At 35.8% G+C, this 20,160-nt stretch overlaps 1 long non-coding RNA gene across 1 annotated transcript in view; it reads right to left on the reverse strand.

Annotated features, from left to right (window-relative positions):
- LOC134141798 (uncharacterized) overlaps positions 1-20,160 on the reverse strand; it is a 31,944-nt gene that overhangs the window by 10,090 nt on the left and 1,694 nt on the right. Inside the window, exon 2 of the long non-coding RNA XR_009958726.1 lies at positions 17,136-17,185. This is a non-coding gene — a long non-coding RNA (uncharacterized LOC134141798). The remainder of the gene's footprint in view (positions 1-17,135; positions 17,186-20,160) is intronic.

Consider the following 20,160-nt stretch of genomic DNA (forward strand, 5'->3'; position numbering starts at 1 on the left):
GGGACCCCCCGCGCTCGGGGCGGCCGTGGGGCCCCCTGTGCTCGGGGCGGCCGGGGACCCCCCGCGCTCGGGGGGACCAAGGGAAACCCCGCGCTCGGGGCGGCCGTGGGGACCCCTGTGCTCGGGGTGACCAAGGGCCCCCCCGCGCTCGGGGCGGCCGGGGACCCCCCGCGCTCGGGGTGACCAAGGGACCCCCCGCGCTCGGGGCGGCCGGGGACCCCCCGCGCTCGGGGGGACCAAGGGAAACCCCGCGCTCAGGGCAGCCATGGGGACCCCTGTGCTCGGGGTGACCAAGGGTCCCCCTGCGCTCGGGGCGGCCGGGGACCCCCCGCGCTCGGGGCGGCCGTGGGGCCCCTCCGCTGGCACTGCATGACACACCAACCCACTCTCCACGTCCTTCAGACGCGGATACTCAGTGCAAGACCCATGCGGAGAAACCACGCTTTTCACAAGCCACAGTTCTAAAACTGTCAGAGCCAGGCAGTACAGCTCCAACGTGTAACTTGCTGCTTGCTAAAAGGCCCAAATAAAGATATTATTTGAATTTCTAAGGAACATTATCAGCAGCATGGCAACTGTTGTAATACCATCTTTCAACAACTTCAGACATATTACAAGTATTTATAATTACATATTACTATCTCGTTTTGCCTCAGAAGTCCAGAAAATATTTTAATGATCCTAGTTACAATCCTGTTTGGCTGCTTACTGTGTTCACTGTATGCTCTTCTTGTAGATATAGGCAGGGATTTACTTAAGTTTTTAAGGGATTTAAGTTACTTAAATGCATGGTTCAAAATATAGAACTTAACAACAGTGCTTAGACCACAGATCCTCTTCCAGGACTGCACTGCAAACAAAGAGGTGCACAAACAAATATTTTTTAATGCCAGCCAACAAACAGGGGCAACACCTTTCAATTCCATAAAAATACATTCAATAGGCAGAAATACTTTGTCGAGGGACAGAATAGAAAAGGAGTAACTATTTCCTTCCACAGAAAAGTAAAGAACTTTCTGCATTCTGTAAAAGTAAAGGTGTCTTATGAAGGCGAAAGAACAAAGCAAAACCAAAAAGGAAAAGAAACAAAAAAACCAGTCCTGTCCCAACTGATGAAAAACACTAGGAGAAAAGTTGAAACAAATGAATATTCTTGCTTCAACATCAGCATTCAGGTAAGCAATAGAGATGGGGGCAATTCACCATCCCTACACGTAATCTTTTAATTTACAGACACCCCTTTAAAATGGCCTGCTTTTCAGAACTCTCTCAAAGGAAAGGACACTCGCTGCCTTACCTCTCCACATTTTATTTGCAGCACCCAGGCTGATGCAGCATTCTGCACGTTCTGCCCCCTGGCCCTCACACTGTTAACTAAAGAGATCTTTTCATATTTAATTGTAAGTGTTATGCCTCACAGCCCAACATACATTTTTCTGTTTTGCAAGCACTGCAGCTTATTCTGCTCAGCTGTGAGAATGCAAGAAGAAAACAGATATATAGCTTAGTATATGGGTGTTAAACATTGTAAAAATTACTATTGTGAATTCTCCTTTATAATCGTATCTGCTATCTACATGTGTAGCTAGAAATCAAATGCTCTGAATATCTTTTATATACACATCAAATGCAAATGGCAGCCTTATCCAGAGAACTACCAAGTAAACCAAACTTTTATTGCTATCAATGAGAGATGGAAAGCATTAACTGTCTGTGTATATCACTGATACTAATAGGTGGTGCAGATTTTCAGCACTTCTGGCAAACTAACTAATTGCCAAACAATCTCATCACTGGTCTATTTATCTAACCTAATTTTCCATCACTACAGTGGCACACAGAGGAGCTTCCCATGAGGTACAAACCCAGATAAGCTATCCAGCTTTACACAGCAGTTGGTAGAATTCCCCCAAACTAGGGAGGATTATATCCCTATTTAAAATATTGAATCTAATGTAACTGTCAATGTCACTACTCCTACACTTAGTTTTAGATTAGAAACTGAATGTTATTCTGATAAAATAAATGGCAAAATGGAACTCAGAGAGAAGACTAGCCTGGACAAAACATTACACATAGCATGTGCAGGGCACAGACCTGAATTGGCAGGGAGATGGACCAGACACGATCATTTCAATTTCTAACTTCATGATTATGATTAAAAGGTTATAGAACACTTGCATGAAGTTATTTGACATAATTAAACTATAACAGCACTGTATAAACACATTAAATGTTATGTCCAGACATACATGAGTTATGTCTAAATAAGGCAATTAAATTTACTTTTACAGTTTTAGTTACTATTCAGAAAAATATATTAAGCAAGGTTATTACACAAAGCCTAAAAATTGAATTTGGATCTATGCAGGTAGAACCTCCAGCCTATACACTATGCAAGTGTATATAAGTGCATTTATTTAGCAGAATCAAATGACAGAATATAGTCTGCTGAGCATCTGATTTTAACTAGCAAATACACTTATCAAAATGACAGTATTATTTTCATAGCTGCTTGAATATAAAAATAAGTTCCATTTGATATATAATGTTTATATTAATCCTTTTAAACATTTGCTGCCTTTCACCCCATAGGTGATCCCTGCAAAATGTGTAGAATGATTTATTAAGGTCTGACCCAGCAAAGTGCAGAGAAGGCTCATATCCCACTGGCTTCAGGAGCTTAAGGGCTAATTAAGGGCTTCTCCATGCACCTTCCAGGATCAAGTTCTAAGGATTCTGCAGTCCTTCTGGACTACGCTTTTGTCAGGTTTTTGTACATTAACCTTCTTTATCATGATTTCACTTTGCACTGAGGTCAGTTAAAAGCTGCATCTAAAACTCTCAAGCAAAATTTTCAATCAAGTTGGTAAGAGTTTGTGCAAGAAAGGAATGCAGGTGTGAGTAAAATGTTTGTCACAGCTAGCTGTTCCACACTGAAGATCACTTAAGGATTTCACATCACAAAAATTTCACAACGTAGGCCTGAAGAAATTATAGCTACCATAGTTAATAGGACACAAATAAAATACAGCAAGAAAAGCATTTCCAGTGTAATGCATAATTCTTAGGTCTAAAACTAACATTCAGTAATCCTGTGTTTGTTTCTTCAGAATTTCGCTCTCCTGTAATACACGTAAATCAATGGAAAATATTGGGAAATGTAAATCAATAGTACTTATTTTACTGTTAAAAAGAAAATCTATTGTTCTATTTTTCTTTTATGCTGTTTGCCCTCAAACTCTAGAATTTTCTCTTTTCCCTTTGGTATTTTAAAACCCAGTTTTAGATGTTCTGTTAAAGTAACAGTAGTCATGAAAATCTGCAGTGCATTTGAAACGATCACACAATCCAAAGCATTTATCCACATCTGTAGAACTGATTGACTAAGTAAAATAATAATTCTTTTTTTAAAAATATGTACTGCTTTTAGAACACAATGTAAGTGCAGTGAATATTATAACAGGTAGTCTAATTCAAACACCAGTAAAAAGGCAGCACAACATTGTTAAATTCAGGAAAAAATGTGTTGTTCTTTCAGTTGTGTCTTTGCTAACAATACGGACGCATCCATTGTATTACTACTGCAATGTTATTGAGCTAGTTTTATTAAGGCAAATTTATAGCAATGTTAGAAATTAATACCACTCTTATTTCCTCCACTGCCTGGCTTTATTGAATGCCATGGGGCATATTAATCAGTAAAGCCAAGTAGTGCATGAAATAAAAGTATAAATTAACCTGTAACATGAATGTAAAAAGGGGCTTAATAAAATAGAAATAAATAACACTTTAATGATAATCAACCCCGCCTGGCTTAACCATGAACACAGTGTAATAATGCTAAACACAAAAAAGTACTTAAATAAAGTTTAAATCATGATATAAACAACATAATATCTGAAGTAATACTTAATTCACTGTATTGTTCAAATACACAGAAGTTTGTACAAAAAGCATCTTTCTGGCCTGACACTTGTTCATTCACAATTCCTGTTAACTTTGAAATCAGGAATCCAAAACACGGATAACTGTAATGTAAGAATGACTTCCAAGCAATTCTGCATTCTAGAGTCTGTGGATTTACACATAACTAAAAAGGAGGTTTTCGCATAGTATATTTCACTTACACCCAAAATACGTCTCCAAATATCAGCTAAAACCAGAAGAGTCTCTTCAAAGCTATTTCACCCGCAGGTGATGTGCACACAATGTGTACAGTGATTTATTAAGGGCTTGACCTTGTAAGTGTGTGAAGTCGTTTTAACCTGCCTTTAAATTTATGTTGTTATTAAAAAAAAAAAATGTATTCTGTGGTATAATGGTGGAGGTTTTCTTGAAGGAAATCTCTTTCCTCCATCCTCCAGGGTCTAAAAGACTCAATCCATAAGAATTACTCCCAGTAAACAAAGTGCAGTATATATGCAAGTCTTTGCAAAATCAAAGCTAATTTTGTAATCATAAACCAACAGACAGTTCAGCTTTTTTCTACAGTTATTACAGTTGTAGAGTACAAACACCTATGCTGTCATATATAACTACATATATGAAAATATATTTATCTGCAAAAACCGAAAAATATTGGCCCAAATCTATAATTATCATAAAATAGCAAAGTATATGCTCCCTCTGCTGGCTCTGCTGCAGAAGTCAACTATGAAACACACCCAGTGTAATTGCTCTGCTATTAATGACACCGACATATAAGTATTTAACAACTTTGCAAGAAACACAGGGTAACATGAAGAAAGGTAAGAAGAGAAATACTGTGCGAGTGACAGCCAAATGTAACAATATGAAAATGATACAGAAGTGAAGGTTTTACAAATATAATAGAAATGCATGAAATTCATTGCATCACAGTTTTGATACTATTATGGAAACATACTAGTATTGGATATGGTCAGCATTTAAAAGATATTGTGAGCTACGTTGGAGACATTGTGCTTGGGCAGAAATGTACTATGACAACCAGTACTAAGTAAAATATGTCACATTTGCAAATTGTATAAAACAGGGTTACAGACTGGTTACATTCAAAAGTGTATCCAGGGTCTAATAGAACTGGTTAAGGATCTTATTTTGGAGAAAATGTAATGACACTGAACAGGAGGCAAGCTTAACATTTAGTCCAAGTGAGGTCGCAGTACTCTGACGATGTTCACTAGGAGTTCTGTCAGCTAATGAGCTGAACCATCCGTAACAGTTTTCTAGCAGATGCGGCCCACTCCCATACCAGGCCACTACATCTTCTGAAGCAGAGATCTGTGGCAGGCTCTAGTGACAGCATTCTGAGCAAAGGGTAGAAAACTCCGCCATCAGGTACTCAAACATGGTCATTCTTCTTTGTAAACAGTAACGCTTTTCTCTTTCTTTCTTTCTTTTCCTTTTTTTTCTCACCACAGGGCCTTCTAAATACAAAATTCCTTTTAATTTCAAAACTGTTGTGATTTTTTTCCCCTTCATGAGCCATAATATTAAATTCAGCCCCAATACAATTCCACTAGATGGACAGGAGTTACACTAGGAAAGAATTTGCCCAAGTACTGCTTCTTTGCTTTTAACGAAAGTTTATGCTTAAAACCTGCATTTTTCTAAGTACATTGAATTTAATCAATGATACAGATTTTTAAATCACTAAATTTCAGAAAGTTTTAGAAGATGCGTAAGACTATCCAGTTTAAAATATTCCAAGTGTATATTATCTCAGTGCTATTACAACAGGATATGGCCTACAGTAGTAAAGAAAGCAGACAGTGAAATTCATATCTTACCCAGTAAATATGCAAAAAAAAATCCACACTTAAAATCATCTTTTAAAATGCTTTTTAATAGAACCTTTGTGTATCATTTCTGTCTTCTGCATCAAGTAGCATTTTGAACAAGGAGTGTATTTAGAGCATAATGCCATGACAGCTAAAAGACTACCGATCCAAATGGATACTTTAACATTATAAATACTGGTCACCATGTTTAGATCATTGAACTTCAAATTATTTTCCTGAGAGGTCAAATTCTTTGGCAATTAACACTCAGTGCTGACAGCATTATACATAGTAATTAGTCCTGAAGGTTTCAGCCTAATGACTGAAGATGAATAAGAGACTTTTATTCTAATAAAGCAACAGAATTCCCTTAAAACAGAAGAAATTACAGCATACCTATGCCGTTCTAGTTACATACCAACACAACATTTATGGACAGTTATTTAATTTAAATTAAACTAAACCAGAAACTGAACCAGTAGAATGCCACTTGTTGGTCTCAAATTCACCAAAGCATCAAAGCTTGCACCTAACTTTCTATGGCTATTGCAACTGGATAAAACATGCTACATTCTTTGAAATGTGACACCTTACGGATTTAAGAGAGAGTGCCAACTTAAAGAATATCCCAAATACAGGGCTTATATTTAACTAATACATTAGGGAAGCACATGAAATAAGTATTATAAAAGCTAAGGTAAAAAGAAATCAACTTACAGGTAAACAGTCGTGCTTGCATTTTAATACATTAAGAGGTATAGGATTTTTTATTTAAATGTTTCCTCTAGTGTTGAATTAAAACAACTATGCTTTATACATGAAGAAGTATAGCGTGAACATCTGTCACAAATACATTGTCTATGGATAGTGGACCAAAAGGAAGCGTACAGTGGAAATATGACCAGTATGGTTCAAGTAGTTACATACAAGGAAACAAACATGGACGCTGGCTCCCTGACATTTTTCACACCTACTAGAATAGAATATTTTAATAAAAGACAGTTATTTTTCCCTATGTTAATATTTCAAGCATCTTTTTAAATAAATTGCCTGTGTGCTTGTATCAGTTGATTATATCTTCTACAAATACCATTTTCTTTATTCCCTGGGACTAGAAACAACTCTGTATTTCTACGCCAGTGTAGTCATATGCATTAGACTGGAAGTAAGACTGTGACAACTCTGCTTACTGCTTGCAGCTGTCACTAACACTAGATCTATCTTCACAAATATTATTACAAGTGTGTTCATCTGAGGTGTCCTTATTCACAATAGCTGACCTTCATGGCTATGCTTGACATTTAAAAAGAAAAGTTCTGCTTTACAACCTTCAGTGTGCTCTCAGTTATAAATTACTTGTAGAGTATTAGTAATAATAATTGATTTTAGCAGTAAGTAATAGAGTTATAAACAGCTCCCACTATTTAATGAAAGAAATGCTTCAGCTTCTAGTTTTATTTATTAGTATTCAAGAGCTTTCCACAACCTTACTGAGATCAGTTATTGCTTAATTAAACTAGAAAAGATGGCCTGTCAATGACTCTTTGTTCAAAAAACATAAAAATAATTATTATTTTTTCCATTTCTCTACAAACCTTTTTATGATTTGCTTGTTTTCCTTCTCTGAGTTGATTTGAATGCAGAAAATACTGAATTTTCTTAATTTTACTTATATGTTAATAAAAAAGCAAGATTTTCATCTTAATGTGGTGCATCGGCTGCAAATAAGTATAATCAATGGAGAATTTTACCCTGCATTTGACTGCTCCAGAGCTCTCCTTCTCAGTGTTCACGAGTGAATCAGCTGCAGAGACAGTTCAAGCATCTTTCAGATGCTTATGATTAAACCCTACTGCATTTTTTAAGAAATGTAGCGTTTCTAACAAAGTAGAACAGTGCCTGTAGGTTTGTAATATGTAAGAACTGATGTCTGCAAATAAGAAACTAAAGACTAAAAGACTTCACTGGCAAATGGTCTGATGAATGACGCAATCTTTCTATCCGTAATGGTAGGAAGGTTTCAAATAAACAACATCCAATCAAAATCTGACTGGAAATTGATAGTAGCTGCTGATTTTACCTTCTTTTTTTCAGTCACAAAGTAGTGATAACTGACAATAAAACTTAATGTCACATCATCATTACACAAATAAAAATATACTGTACACTTACATAAATGTCAAGCTTGAAATGCTGTCTATCATCTCTCACCACTAGCTGGCACCACAGCTTTAAAAATGTAGTGGTATGTCCCATTTATATTTTACTAATTAACAAGCCAGCTACATAATTTTCAACAGAAAACAATTATTCAAAGCAAATGAGAAATATTTTGGGCTATAAACTGAAATGAGTCTGAAAGCAATATTCTCAGTGATGGCTGGTAAGATATACCCTGTAAAGGGAAATGGATAATAGTTAATTGATTCAGAGCTTGTTTTTATTAAATGAAAATAAACAGTTCTGTACACAGACAGGAGAGTCTGGTATTTTTGCTACTGAATGGGAGATTGTAGAGGTCAACATGTTGGATTATGAGGAGGATGAACCCCAATAAACTGCCCCTCTTATTGGGCTTTCTATCCCAAATAAACTCAGAAGCCACTTCACGTTTATTCCCAAGGAAACTGCTTTATTGCATCAGCTAATAAATTTCACGTGCTCTGTCTCCTTCAGTGGCTTCCCTCCCCTAATAACAGCCTGCTGCTTTCATTGTCTGGCGGCTGGGCACGGGCGCCCTGAGCAGCTAGGAGCGCGTTTGCATCTCTGACCGCAGCGGTCCTGACACTGCAACAAACCTCATTGCTATGTTCTGCTCTGATTCGTTCAGACTTGTCACTGAGGACTGATCTGACACATGCACCCACACATCCAGACATACACAAATCAAAGCACGGGAGTTACAGGCTAGTCAACTACTGCTCAACCTTAGATCAAAAGAAAATTCAGGCAACTGTTTCCAGCTGTCTATGGATTTTATATTTATTCACAGGTTAGGATATAAAAACATAAATGGTCACATAATACCATACACATAATTTGTTAATGTACAAATACATCATATTTTTGTCAGCTGTGGTACGAGTAGACACTAAAATACTTATACAGTGTAAGAAAATGCTCCCTAAAAATAAATTAAGTTTTAACCACTCAGAGGGCAGATGCTCTGCAGCTGTCCAACCAAAGTCACTCTGAAACCTGGAACATACAGAGAAGATTTCTGTATCTGTAATAGCAGTCACTTCTAGAGAATTCTGCCCTGGTACCCTTAAACAGCACAGCTTACAGTAAGGTTACACATAATCATTTTTAGTCTTCCATAGGACCAGAAGGAAGATAATGTATAACTTGAAGAGCAAAAATGTACAAAATCTGCAGCTGAGTTATTACACTCTCTACCCAATAGCTATCTACCCATTACTGTTCAACAGATATGCCCCTCCTCCATACAAAAAAAAAATCACAGAATAACATATAATGGAAGCTATGCAGAAAAAGGTGACCTCCTGTGTCATTTTATAGAGACATTTCTGTGCTAATGGGGAAACAGTGAACCTAATCTACATGTTCACTGTTCTCTAGATAGGTTAGATTCTGCTATTTACATGTTACTGTAAAGGTGCCAGGCTACTTAAGACAGAAGAGCAAAAAGCAGCTCCCACACATCAGTATTGAGGAGATTATGCATACAGACCATACCTGTGCTTCCAGCATGACCACTGACATCACGGAAGGGCATGACACAATGACACGACCACTTCTTACTAACAGATTGATCTGGAAGACTAAGTATTGCAGGACTGGGGTTAACAAACAAAACAAACAAAACATAATAGGTACAGCACAAATTCTCACCTTCCAAGAGGGAAAAAAAAAAAAAAAAAAAAAAAAAAAAAAGACTGGAAAGTAATGAAAGGAATCTACTACAAGATCAAATTATTTTGGTGTTTTAAATGGTATTTGCTGGGGAATTTTACCCTTCATCAATACAGGTATTTGTGTTTTGCAAATAACTCTATCCTGCATTTGCCATCCTGAATACAAACACTTCTTTCCTGTCTTAGAACAGAAAAGAGTGAAGAGGATATATTGGTTTCTTTTCTATTTGAAAAAATACCATATAAGGAACACAGACTGGGATCACATTTGTCTTTTCACAAGAGGAAAGTTTACATAGCTACATTTCTACATTGTATCTGGAATTCTCAGATTCCTGCCACTTGCAAGTTACACTTCCAAAGTTCATTCTGTAGCCAAAGGTTTTGAATCTTTGTTTTGTCTAACAAAAACTGTCAACATACAACAAATTAGCTGCCCTTAGTGCTTTAACAAAGCCGTGGGGGTTGACACCTCTTTGCCATATGCTCAAGAGCATAAGCATATTGCCAACATCAACTCATCATAATATAAAAGAACACTAGCCTTATTTTGCCCTGTCCCAAAGTTACTCTGAGGTCATTTCGACAGTCCTGCAAATAGTCAACAGGGCTTGTAACGGAGTCAATTCCACAGAATTCAGGACAGACGGCAATGTAAGATGAAGGATCATAAATTGGAGAAAACCTGGTCTTAGTGAATGCAGCAGCAAAGCTTGTAACAGCCGCAGTATAACAAAGAAGTGTTAGAGTTAATCCACTGCTATCTGTCTTTATTTTGCTAAACCACTCAAGTGGACACCACAGCATTGAGACTACATTAATCAAAATTTGGAATGACCTGCTTTTCATTGCAAACTGCAGTTATCTTTCTTTACTGATTGGCCTTGACCTGTCAGCTGCCTTTGGTACTGCTGACCCTGGGGGTTCTTTTGAAGAGCCGGGAGTACTATGAAGGGTTGTCTGACTCAGTTCTTGCTTGGTTTAATTCATATTCTACTCAACATACCCATTTTATTTCCAGTAGAAATTGCTCATTTAATTGCATTGTAAGTTTTATGGGCTATGCCCCAGGCTGCGTTCTTTATGCCAAGCTTCTCAGTATTTATATGTAGAATGGTGGAAGGGGGGGGGGGAAGTCATTCACTCACAAAACTAGACCAGGCTTCATAATACCAGTATTTTTTACTGCTTTACTTGGTATACAAAGCTGGTTTGGGAATAAAACAAATGTATGTGTCACCAGCCCGGACTTATTTGACAAATGCCCTGTTTTCAACTTCATACTTTCAAGATAGCTTTGTCCTCCTTTCAGGAATTTAGCAACTCTTTCTTCAATGATAGTATGTATTAAGTCTGGTAAGAGACCTATATTACAACTTCACATCTAAACAACCCCAAAGTTTGTTGGATGAGATCATTACTACATACCCAAGATACTAACGTTCTTTCAGGTAATAATTTTGCAGTGGGATCAAAGTGTTTAATTTCTTCCTCTTGCTTTGCCAATGGGTCTCAGATTTGATATTCCCAATTCTGATTCTTCCCAAAGAAATAAAGAAATGTGTAATATTGCAGAATTCTAGCATATTTGTGGTGTTTGCCAAAACAGACAAGAGTTTAAATTTGACATTCAAGTATGAGAAAATGCTTTCAAATATTATGTCACCCATAAACTCACAGACTAGTGCTATCTTCTTTATTACAAATTAGTAAAAAGCAAATTGTAGTCTTACAACTAGCATTTAAGTTTGTCAGTGCTGTTTACTGCCACTAGATCACTGTCAAAACAGTATCACAGGGATTAGGAATGTAATATTGAAAGAAATGCATAAGGTAAACTTTTATTTTTATTTATATTTTGAATTAATGGATTATTTCAACAAATAGGAGTGAGCTTATTGCTCAAGATATTTCACTTTGCCACAGAACTGATACATTAAATCAGTATCATCATGATCATGAAGCCGAAAAATTTAGATTAGATCCATCATTCAGGAATAATCTGGATCCTGGTCATCCAACCAGTTTTGTGCAGATGGATTTCTGTACCAGCTGCAGTGGAATGCTGTGCCAGAATTAGAATCTGCATCCAATGGTAAGAGTCCGAGATTGAGACCTCAGAGCAAAACACTAGCTTGCCATTACAAGTAAAATATATTTGTTATAAGTATTATTTTTAGTTGAACGTTTAATTGAATTTAATTTGCACTATGTTGACTACCTTATTTTAAAATAAAAATTTGTCAATGGAGAAAAATACAGGGGATAAATACTAAAAAAAATACTATTACCCCCTTAAAATTTTTGAAAATGGATTTTTTTTAAAATAAGATAAAGAGGATAGTAACACAAATAGGAGATATGATCAAAAATGCAAATAAAGGGAAGCTACAAAAAGACCAAGACTGCAGTTCATTCATGAGTGAAAACACAGTAACAGGCAGTATTTAGTGAGAGATAATTATTGAGAAAATAAGCCCAGAAACCAAACACCTCCAGATTTTAGAAAAACTCAGCTCTGAACCTAATTTTTCTGTGCTAGGATTTTTCACTAGTGAGCATTAGTAGGAAAGTTCTGGACTCTTACGTAAAGATCAACAAACTAGAAATGGACGCACAGGTTTTACTCCAATGTCATGTGCTATAATTTGATACTAATTCCAGTTGAACTACTGTCAATTACCTTATCTGTAAACGCAATCAGAGAAAAGTCCAGGGTCTGAAATTCACCAAGCATTTATATGAAAAGAAAACAAAGGGACTGCTTCTTTCTCTAACCTCCCTCCACTAGATTCATCAAACCTCTTCTTTCTGGTATCATTTTTCTCTACTATATGTATATATTTTCTCTACTGTATGTAATGAATTGACTGCTTCAAAAAGCAGAAGAATTTCAAAAACAAGATAAAGTATTCTTTCTGATTAGCTAAGAGCTAATTTTTTTTCTTTGCTGTCCCTCACCTTGACCTTCTTTTCTGAACAAAGTCTGTTTGTTAAGCAGTAATTGCCAGAGCAGTATTGCCAAAGTAGAAAGACAAGCTGCATTAATGCTTTAACATTCAGTTTAACTGGGACAGCAACACACACTTTACCAAAAAAAAAAAAAAAAAAAAAAAAAAAAAAAAAAACTTTTTTTTTTCAAATGAAATAACATTGCTTTCTGCTTTTGATGAATGTCACAGATTACTGATAACAATATGTAGCATGGAGTAGAAATGAACCAACAGCTGCCAGAGGTTTAAGTCTTTTGTACCCTGCCTGTTTGTACCTTCCCTGCTGGAAGTTACCATTTTCAGAAAACAGTAAGCAGAGGGAAATGTGAGCCTACATTTAAGCCACTCAGTTCACACGTTCAACATACTAAGTTGTCGGAGAGAGGAAAACATCCTCAATTACCATAGCTAAAGTCACAACTAATCAAAAGTAAATAAAATAAAATAAAATAATAAAATTATTATTAAAATTTAGTACTGTGAAAGCAATATTTTACCATATTTTATTAGAAACAGATTTAAAAAATTATAGGACATAACAGTGAGCAAATATGTTTTGATTTTTTTTCAAAAATACTCAAAATTCTGTGCCTATTTATGATCCACTTCTTCTCACAATGGTTAAAGCACAGCTGATCTTCACTGCAAAGACAAAACGCTAGTCTACTCTTCCCAAATGACCCTACCTAGACTGTGACCTTATAGGACCACATCTTAATTTAGAAAATGTAACAAGGTGGCAGTCCTAGCATGTCCCATGGGAATGGAAATGCATTGGTCAAATACAGTCCTCCACGGAATCAGGAACATTCAAAGAGATCTAGGAACAGCAGCAGTGAGCAGTACAGTCTCAGGAAGGCCTGAGGCAGTTTTGGCAAGGTCTGAGGAGACCTTCTGCACTGGTGGTATTCATATAGCAGTTAATAACATGGGTTCTGGCATATCAATGTCATCTATGTAAAGCAGATGACAAAGCAACATGATCCCTGCTGTGAGGAACTAACAGTTTGTGGGATAATTATGAAGCTAAGAATAATACCTAGCAGCATATAGTAGGGACACACTTTTTCCAAGACAAACTGTATTCATATCAAAATATTATCTTCTCCTCGTTACTCTTCAAGGAGAAGTAATTTAGCAACAGCTGTTTTGGTCCAACAACGTGCTTCCAAGAGAGTAAAGAAGATTGCTACTGCATACATAAAAAGGTCATGCTAGTACAGACTGAGGTTTATGCTCTGTTTCTAGCGGAGCATCACTAAAATACAACCCTAATAATGGGGTGAAATATTTTTCAGCTTACATACTGTCTGATTCCCTCAATATCCTAAAATCAACGTGCATGTCAATCACTTTGAAACATGCATGCTTGTGTTTTAGCATAAATGGGATCTGAGGTACATACTCACAAAAAAGATTTAGGTTCTGAAGATGAATAGTAGGCAGATTTTAGAGTCAACACTGACAGACTTAACCTAAAGGTCAAAACTGGCAAATCTGCCTCACCTCATTGAAGTGAACAAAACAGGAGAAAGAAGAGCTTTAGGCTGGCGTTTCAGCAGTGCTGCAGTCATGCATAATTTAATACTCCATGACTGGCTAATAACACTCTTCTCTATCTTCCTATCAGAAGTCTTGCAATAACGGTCAAGATTTGTGGTTTCCAGCAATCAGTCTGGAATATTGCCTCACTGCTCCAGGCCTGACACAGTAGTTCTAGGTTCCCATTGGGATATGCTATCCAGTTGCATCAGTCTGCCATCTTAAACTCTTGGGAGAGCATTAAGCTACAAATAAACACAGACAGGCAAGACAGAAGACTGTGTTTGGGCGTATGACTTATAGCACAGAAGCAAAAAGTAACTCCAATTCAGCTAGTCCCATAGCCAACTTCACGATGAAGAGGGAATAAAAGCAAAGGCAGACTGGAGGGTTAGCATATGTCTATCTGAGAAGGACACAGAAAGTAGTTAATTTTTTCTTAAACAGTAACTCTAAGATATATTTACATAAATAATCAGTTGTGTGTTTCTATAATTACACATTACAAGCATATTTATTGCATTTTAAATTAAATATTGTATAATGATAGATTAAAAATATATATTTTTCTTATTGTAAATTTGTGGTGTAACTACAGCTAATATTTCAAATGGTACAGTCTTCTTGGTTGACTAAACTTTAAAAGAAACTCCTAACTCACAGAATCGAGGTGAAACTTCTTCAGGCTGCCCCACTGAAATGAAACAAACAGATCCATTTATCTGAATGCTTTGAATAACAATCTTGAAATAGTGCCCAGAAAAAATACGAAAATGAGTAACATCTGCAAATTTCTTAGGCCTGCTTGGCCTCATTCTCAACCTACATAAATTAATGTGTATGGAATGTACCTCAGGTAAGAATCGGATTCCATGACTCTAAATCCCTTATTCAGAATTTTTTTTTATGGTGGGGACATCATGAGACAATTATTATATTGTTCAAACACCACAAAAATCACACTGTGTTTTACCATATCTGGTCTAAAATAGTGTAACAAAGTCTTCTGACATCTGGTTAATGTAGATTGATACCCATCTATAATAGCGTTATGGTTGCAAACATTAAAAATGTACTACTAGTCTTTATATTACATTTGAGCAGGAGTGATCACATTTCATGGAAGGTCAAATGATACTCCACAAAAAAAATACTTGTCTGTCATTTCACAAAAAACAAAAGCAAAATAGCAACATTTTAAATCCATATTGTTCCCATTTACATGAGTCCACTTGTTTGAAAGTTACAGTCTTAAATATTAATTCATTTTTATGTATTAGATAGCTGACCTTATATTAACTTTCTCTTGCATAATCTGCTTATATTACCATCCTCTTATTAACACATGGAAAATGATTAATTACCTGGCCAATGAAATCAGGAGAACTCAAACTGTCTGTGTCCTGAAGGCAGGAAATGTCATCAGGTTATATATTGCTGTAAATATTTCTACTATTCAGCATTTTCCAACTTTGTTTATTGCACATGATCTACAATATTTGGTAAACAAGTTTGTGCAGCCATTTCTGTGGTGAACATTCTAGAATTATAAAGCATTTTTTTTTGAACTCATAACACAATTTTCTATTCCATGGAATACAAGAATCTACACATTTGAGGTCTCTAAATGTACAAATGATTACTAGCTGCAGTTGCCTCACCTGAGGCTATATTCTCTTAGTAGTTTCAAAATATTTCTCTTAATTAAGTGATATAATCTGCCAAAGTAGGCTCTAGACATTTCTCTAGAGTTTTATTCTACTTGCCCAGCATCTCCACTGGACTCTTGGTATCAGTCAGTACAACAATTTTAAATGTAGTAAGAATGACAAGATTCTTAGAAACAATTACAATGCTCATGATGTTTGTTTAATCATTACCACTCATATTTTAGGGAATAATATTTTGTATTTAGCAATACTTCTAAATAAATACAAAAGTTTTATGTTAAAGAAAAAAGAATGATATATAGCTTGTATATGGAAATTATTATGAAGATTTCAGGATTTATTTTAAAAAGATATGCATTAAAGTTCCAAGTGCAAAGATTAGTACATGTGGTATTATGCCCTGGAATTTAAATTTATTTTGGCAGCTTGTGAAAGACAACCTTATTCACATGTTTCATGCTTTCTATATACAGAGAGCAGTATGCATATCCTGCAATACTGTAATCTAAAAACCTCAAATAAAAAAAAAGTACTTCTTGGCAACAACGGACCAGAAAATGATTATGTAAAAAATCGGTTCAAGGTCTTTTGAAACATCAGACTTCCCAGAGGAGTGTAATACTTAAAAATGAGCTGCAGCTTGCAAACAGAATAAAACATAGCATGTCATCACAAAGCACAATCCTAGACATATAAGTATTAAGCATAGCGGGGGGGGGGGGTAAATTTAAGGAAGGAATCTATTGTACAGCTATGTTTTTTAATAAATCCTGTTTGTGACAGCTGTTGGCAAAGCATCTTTTAGGGGAGTTGCTATGTATACCAGACAAACAGTTAAAATTATGCTTGATGAAACTTTAGTCACAGTCTGAAAATGTGTGCAAATTCAGTTTAGAAAAAAAGAGAGAGGATTTCCTGTATAGCAGTCAGAAAAGGCATTTTGAGCCACACAAATCCAGTGCCAGATGTAAGACTAACTATTGGTTGAATACTGACCATGTGTTTGAGCTGTGCAGATCTGAAAACCCCTCCCAGAGCTAGATCTGCATTGCAGTCAAAGACCAAACAAGATTTATTTCCTCTGCCCTACTCTCTTGCACAGATAGTTTGGCAAGCAGGAAATCCACCTGCAGTTCCTCCTCTAAACTGTACCAATTATATTTATTCTTTACCTAGTAGTACAATTACTGCTTACTAGTGTTTTCCAAATCTTAATAACATGAATATTAAGATCAAGTATAATCTTATTCTATTTTTAAAAGTTTTGATTTGAAGAGTAGATATTACCTGCTATGTCCTCCTTTCTTCTTTCCTGTACATCTTACGCTTTTTTATTCCTGTGTAGACAAAATAAGCCTTGATTAAATATAATTCCAGAATCTCTTACCTTTTTCCATGTTGCAATGATTTTATTAAATAGATTTTAGCACAGTTGACTCCTCATGCATTGGCACCTCAAACATAAAATATTAATTTTCATTTTACCTGGAGTTTTCACCTATATGTAGCTATCTCAACAAGACTAAAGTTACTGATAAATCACATTATTTCTTCCCCTGAAAATAAATATGCCACTATTTGATCTAGATTTAAAGAAATTATATGTTTGCTAACAAAAAATAGTCTAGTATAAAGAAAAAAATTTTTTTTAACAAAGCCTTAAATTTATCTAGGGCCTAGGTAAATCAAGCAGCTTAGCATATGTTAGGCTCACATTATTTATATAAAGTAAGCTCCTTAAATACGATGGTTGACACTTCAACATGACAGCTTGACACTTTGTCTAGAGTTACACAGCCAACTATGCTATAACGGTATCTCAGTAGGTTTTCTTTTCTTCATTGCTACAGGTCTCATTGTTTGAGTAGTCCTAATAAGGCCTGGAAAAACCTTCCCAATGAGTGGCTTTTCTTTTAATTTCTGTCAGCAGGGTTCAAGCAAATAATATTTTAAGAAGAAAATTCTGAGAAAGCACAGTGAAAGCAGGTTACGGAATAAAACAGAGTCTAACTATGTTCAGATTTAATTAGCGTTCAAAGAACAGGAAAGCAACTGGAAAGAATTGATTAGGAAATGGTATTCATTTTACAGTAATCCAAAATGCGGGATTATTTTCCATCTAATAAATTCAGGCTTACACATCTAGTGAACATACAGATTATTCTGTAGAATAAGCATTTTATGCGGGGATACAACTGTAAAAAGAATTCATCCCCTGTCCCTGAATGAAAACAAAAAATACAAAGGGAAAGTAGTTTACAAATATTTTAATTCAGCTAGCTGCTAATTGTTTGATCTCTTCCGTTTCCTGGGTCACAGCTCTGAGATGGAACTCTTGAGGAATGTAAGTCATGCAAAACTGATCTAAACTCAGACAGATGCAGTCTAATGAATTTAGTTGCAAGAGTTTGGTGTTATTTCTCCAACTGTTTGCCAGAAATTACCCCAGTATTAGGATGATAGACAAGGACATGTGCCTTTGCTTCACAGATACTAGCTGACAGGCTGGCGTATTAATTCACACTCACCTTTATCAATTATTAAAGTTAATATGGGAGACTCTAAATTGAAGCAGCTGACGTGCCTATATGCATTCTGTGACTTTGTAGAAAAAAAGCAGAAAGTGGAAATACCATTGCAAAACCACTGCAACTAAGTCCTGTAGAGACCGTCAAAGTTCTGAGACATTAGACACTTGGGCTGGCATCATCTGAAGTGCAAAGGGCCTTTACGATTTGTCATTTCTGAGTATGTATATGTACATATGTTTGATATGAAGAGAAAGAGACAGAAACTATTATTTCCAATTTCTGAAATAAAGCAAATACCATTACATAATCACACTACTCATTCTGATATCAATAACCAGACTGTTGGTTCTAGGTAGTTTTAAATTAATGAAGTGAAAGGTATTCTTGCAGCCTGCATCGCATAAAAATACAACTACATTTGCCAAAATGTTATCAAACTTTACACTAATATATTATCCTGTCTTTGTTCAGTAAAGATTGGCCATTTAAATCAAATGCAGAGATGAAAACAATGTCTTTTATGTAAAGAAGACAGCAGAATCTACAGATGCTTGCACAACAGTCAAGTGTCTGCAGTAACACTTATCCGTATTTAAATAGACCATATATCTACAATATAGAAAAAAGAAGACTTGAATGTTAGACTACCTTTTTTCCTGCAGCTCACTTCAGTTTTTTTACTATGGAGCGCTCAGGCCTCCTTACCAAGATTATAGTTTGTATGCTTTTCAAAGTATGAAATCGCAATACATTTAAACTAACTACACTTGTAAAACTATTATCACAATGCTAACATTTAATCAATAATGAGCCCTTTTGTTTCTGCAATCTAAGAAGCTTACGAAAATATATTTGTTTCAGTGAATTGGTTCATTAACATTACTACTCTGGAGACTAGAATTAAAGACCAGTTTTGTGGTCACATCCTAATCTCCATGTAATACTAAAAAAGAAGGTTTGATAACTTCACCAACAATAGTACTTTTGTACCCAAAGACTCATTTCACAAACTAATATATTGTAAGAATCAAACAAAAAAGAAAAAAGGGCAATGAACACAAAATTCGGCCACAGAAATAACAAAAGTCTTTCCCACTCTCATGGAAGTATGGAAGCTGGTACAAATTATGTTTCCTTTGGCTTACAATAAAGACAGTATACATTTGCAAACACTTCTAGGAAAAAAAACAGCATGCTATGCATATACATAGGTCACCTGCTGCTGCATTTGCTGCATAATATGAAACTGCATCAGCCAAAATAGATATAAGTACATTAAACATTGTATTTTCTTTTAAGAAAATGTGTGAGCCAAAATGGAAAGCAACAGTCTACCAGATACCAACGAACTTGAAAACACTTTACTAGCACAAGACTGTCCGTTTGAAATCAAAATTACAATTTTTCTTCTAGGATCTGACTGGTAGATAATTTTCATAAGCAACTGTAAATCTTTGTAAAATTGGCCTCTCCCTCTTTTATTGGTTCATCTTTTATATCAGTGTATAGAGCACAGTACTATAAAATAATTGCATTCATTCATTGCTTATGTGTAAGCAATGGTTTACCTGAAATGCAGGGGGACAGAACCATAGAATTCAAACTTGATCTGCCTATGCAACCAAAACACAGTACAATACAATCAGTCTCCATGAGCAATGCTTAACTGTGAATTTTAAATGAAAATCAAAGTAATGAAGGCCTCACATTCTCCAAATTCTATGAGGTACTTCTCGTATAAACTAACAAAAATCTTTGCAACTGACATGTACTTTAAGACA

The sequence above is a fragment of the Rhea pennata genome, chromosome 6 (genome assembly GCF_028389875.1).
Source record: "Rhea pennata isolate bPtePen1 chromosome 6, bPtePen1.pri, whole genome shotgun sequence".
Taxonomy (NCBI): Eukaryota; Metazoa; Chordata; class Aves; order Rheiformes; family Rheidae; genus Rhea; species Rhea pennata.